Source organism: Monodelphis domestica, chromosome 2, assembly GCF_027887165.1.
Source record: "Monodelphis domestica isolate mMonDom1 chromosome 2, mMonDom1.pri, whole genome shotgun sequence".
Taxonomy (NCBI): domain Eukaryota; kingdom Metazoa; phylum Chordata; class Mammalia; order Didelphimorphia; family Didelphidae; genus Monodelphis; species Monodelphis domestica.
In genome coordinates, this window is record NC_077228.1 from 65925148 (window position 1) to 65929757 (window position 4610).

Here is a 4610-nt window from a genome sequence, read left to right on the forward strand (position 1 = left end):
TAACTCTTTTCTTATAGCTTTAGCAGATTTGGCAAGTGCCTAAAAGAAATCAAATAGAGAGTAGTAAAAAGTGGATTTATAAGAAATTAAATGTACCATATTTCTTGTTTCTACTTCTTTTTTAATTAGTTTGATGGAAGACCAAGGGAATAGACTTCTTGGAAGGCTTCTTATATAGTCTGATGGTGTGGATAGGATCGCAGAATCATGTTTATGATTAAGAACCTTAGAGATTATCTAGTCCTACCCTCACATTTTATAGAAGAAAAAATTATGGTTCAGACCTAAGTCTAAATCCCCTAATTCCAAATCCAGCACAATTTCTCAAAGGAAAAGAGGGAAACACAGTATTGGGGTCTTAGGCTTTCTAAAGGTGGTTCGGCAAAAGTGTTCTGATTGGCAGTAGAATGACACTGCCCAATAAGCTTTCTCCTGAGCAATTTTATGGAATTGACTTTGAGTAAAAAGTAAATAAAGATGGAAAAAATTGATCCCCGTGACCTTATGAATTAACCCAATAGTATTGGGGGAAATGGTATTGAGTTTCTGGGTGTTTGTTCTGAATGTAGATGTTTGAAGAGCAACTATCAGATTTTTAGTCTCCAAGCAAGCTGCCATGAGTACAAACATATCCTGAATAACACCACTGAAAGGCATACCCCAAGTAATGTCACTCAAAAGAGTATTAGAGTAAGTATGGTGGTTTGATTGGATTCAACCTACACTCATTAGATATCTTCTATGTGCAAAATACTGTCCTGGGACTAGGGATATAAAGACAAACATGAAACAAAATAGTCCCCAACCCTCAAGGATCTTTCATTCTGCTGGGAGGGATAGTGATGGGAGCTAGAAAATGTCCTGAGAAGTAAAGACAAGGCAACAAATGACTTTGAGAAGGGACAGAGTATTAGATTAGCTGCCATGGAGGAGGAATTTGCCTGAACTAAGCCTTGACAGTGAATAAGGATCTAGAGAGGCATAGGTGAGGAGTGGAGAAAGGAATACATCCCAAATGGAATGGATAGTTTCATTGAATACATGGAGGTTGGAGATCAAAGAACAGCTAGTTATCCAACTTAGCAAGAACAAAGAATATATGGAGGCAGGTATAAACTAAGAATGGAAAGGTAGGTTGGAGCCAGTTTGAGAAAGGCTTCAAATACTATAATATTATACTCTAGAAGCAACATAGAGCCACTGTAGTTTGTTGTGGTTGTGGTGATTGTTGTTATTTGAGGCAGGGAAATGACATTTTCAGATTCACTCCATGGGAAGATTGTTTTGGCAGCTGTGTAGAGGATTGGTGATGGAAGCACCTGAAAGCAAGGAGAATGATTGGAGTATAGCAATAATATGTGAGAGTTTGACCTGGGGTTATGGTCATACAGGTGGAGAGAAAGATGTGAATGTGAACCTTATTAAGTTAAATGAACAAGATTTGGTAACTGACTGGATGTGGGGTGTGAGGAAGAGCTAGGGTGTCTCCAAGGGCATGTGTATGAGTGCCTCAGAAAATGGTTAGAGCCTTCAGAGGAATGATGGTCTCATCAGTTTTCTTTTTGTGGTACTCACTTGTATATCTGTTTTATATCCCTATAACATACTCTTTGAACACAAGACCTGTTTCTTTTTTCTCTTGATCTTCATATATAGATTAGCAGCATTTTGCACATAGTGGGAGCTAAATGAGCCCTAATTCAATTAAATTGTGTTGGAGGAAAGGAAGACTTAGATGATGATGAACTCCATTCTGGACAAGAAGCATTTGCAATGCAATGGGGAATGGGATAGAGCTGTCCAGTAGTATTTAGTGATGTAAGACTAGAATTAAGAAGAAAGGTGGGGGCTGGATATTTAGAGTCATTGAACATTGTCATCAAACATTTGATCTGCTTCTTGGGCAATCTGATCAATGATGATAAAATTGGGGTCTATGACATCTTGGTGCAGTTTAGTTAAAATTTATCAAAATGTCATAAAGCAACATTGTTAATGGTATCATTATATGAGAGTCATACTTGAAATGATGGATATGGAGAATATTGGTTTATTTTCATTCACAATTGAAAAATCTAAAGAATATAATGTTTTTCTGGATTTTTTGAATTATCAAATCCATAAGAAATACAACTCACCCTTTTTTAAACTCAATTCAAAACATTAACTACCATTAACCAAAATTAAAAGATTTTTTAAAAAAAGTAAATTGGATATAGACTCTGCTCTCAAAGAGTTTGTGATATAGTAGAGAAAATTAAGGCATATAAAAAATGTTATACAAAGTTGATTGTGAACTTGCCTAAGAGAAATGTCAATAATGTGCTGTGAAAAGCCAAAGACACATACTATTGCCTGAGCAATTTCCCTAAAGTTATTAGTCTGTTCGTGCCACTCTTCCTTTTTATTTGTTTCTTTGGAAAAGTCCTTATCTTCTATCTCAGAATCAGTACTATGGCAGTAAGGCATGGGTAATGGGGATTACCCAAAGTCACACAGCTAGGAAGTATCTGAGGCCAGATATTTAGCACCAAATTACACTAAAGCCCAGATGGCACTTAAGTATTATATAGAAGGTCCTCTGTAATCTGACTTCTTGCAGTCCACCTCTTGATCCTTATCTCCCACTATTTCTCATCATGCAGGACTAGAATTCCATTCAAAGACAATCACACCCCATGGGCCTGACTGACTGGACAGCTGTACACATGCTTCCTAGAATGCTTTTTCTCATTTTAAGCCTTTCAAAGTCTACTCAGCTTTCAAAAGTCAGCTGGAAAAGAACCTCCTCCATGAAAGGTCCTGGAAGCTGGAAATAATCTTGCCCTTCTCTGAACTTTGCCTACTGCTCTGTGTACCTACGTAACACAAGCTCCATGTTAGGCTACCAGGTCTGTGAGATTGGAGACCAAAGCTTTGCACAAAATAGATGTTCATTCATTTTTAGTTGTGGTCATTTTTTAGTTTTCTTATTTGTTTGTTTGTTGGTGAAGGAATAGTTTTTCAAGAACCATTCAGAAACCCAAATCCCCATGGGTATTAAAAGGAGCTAGATTCATTGCTGCTTTACTAAGTGCATTTTGTTGAAAAATGAGAGAAATAATGGATTGGATAGTTATTAGTGTTTATTGGATAGGGAAAGAATATTTACTTAGTAAGCTTTATCTGCCTGTACCTTTACAATAACTAAGTAAGCTGGCATCCCTCTGGGGCTCTAAACCTTTTTGGTGGAGTGTGGATCCCTTGGGCAGCCTGCTGAAACCTATGGCCCCTTTTTCAGACTAATATTTCTAAATGCATAAAATACAATTCAAGAGATTACAAAGGAAACCACTTATATTGAAATAAACCGTAACTTTTTTTCCATTCAAGTTCACAAGCATATTGAAATCTATTCATGGACTCTTTTTGGGTCCATGGACTCTAGATTAAGGATTTCTTTAGAATTCAATCTAATACCTAACAAATGCTGGGGATTGGATAAGTAGGGAAAGAACATCTAAGGGGAGAAAGCCACCTATGCACTAGATAGATAGATGATAGATAGATAGATAGATAGATAGATAGATAGATAGATAGATAGATAGATAGATGGATGGACAGACAGACGGAAGGACGGATGGACGGACAGACGGAAGGATGGACAGACGGACAGACGGAAGGACGGACAGACGGATGGACAGACAGACAGACAGACAGACAGACAGACAGATAGATAGATAGATAGATAGATAGATAGATAGATAGATAGATAGATAGATAGAAACAGTATCATCCACCCATAGCACCCAGGTCTCATGGACAGTACCTATGCGCCACCAGAAGTATAATCTCCTAAACAAGGAAAGAACCACAATCAAAAAACATCTCTCTGTAATAATTTCCTGATCCAACAGAGACACACCCATGTATTTTAGTAAGACTTTAAACAAAATGAATGTTAGGGCAGAATATTTGTCAGCCTTTAATGTGTCCAAGTTCAACATGTCTTAAGTCTTCAGAGGAGGGAACCAAACCCTATCAGATACTTTTCTATGCTTATAAGGAACAGAGTTAACAAATTATTATACTAATATCTTTCACTAAAGAGATGCCAGCAGACCTTTGTTTCATGACTTTGCTCATTTTTTTTTTCTCTACGATGGGAAATAGCTCAAATTCTCTCTTTTCACTGAAGGATGAGTGAGTATGTGATATATCTCCAAGGTTATTTCCAGCACTATACCTATGGTCCAATAACTTATTTTAGCATTTATAGCACATACAAAGCCCTTGGCTGAAGGTTTTTCAAATACTAGTGCTAACTGGTATAGTCTATATCAGATATTTATCTTCTCAAGGAGGGAGTGGAGAGGGAAATAGGGAGGGAGACAGTATGGATCACAAAATGACAGCAAACAATTGTTAAATATTGTTTCTACATATACTTGAAAGAAATACAACTAAAAAAAAAATACTAGTGCTAAAGATGTCCTGGCTCCATCAAGCTGTCCCTTCATCAGGGCAAACCTAGAGCCTTTTTCAGAGTTCAGGAATCCTAGGCTCAGAACCATCATTGTCCTCACATGGTGAGCACACTTTTGCATTCCAGAAGAGTAAATAGGATATTC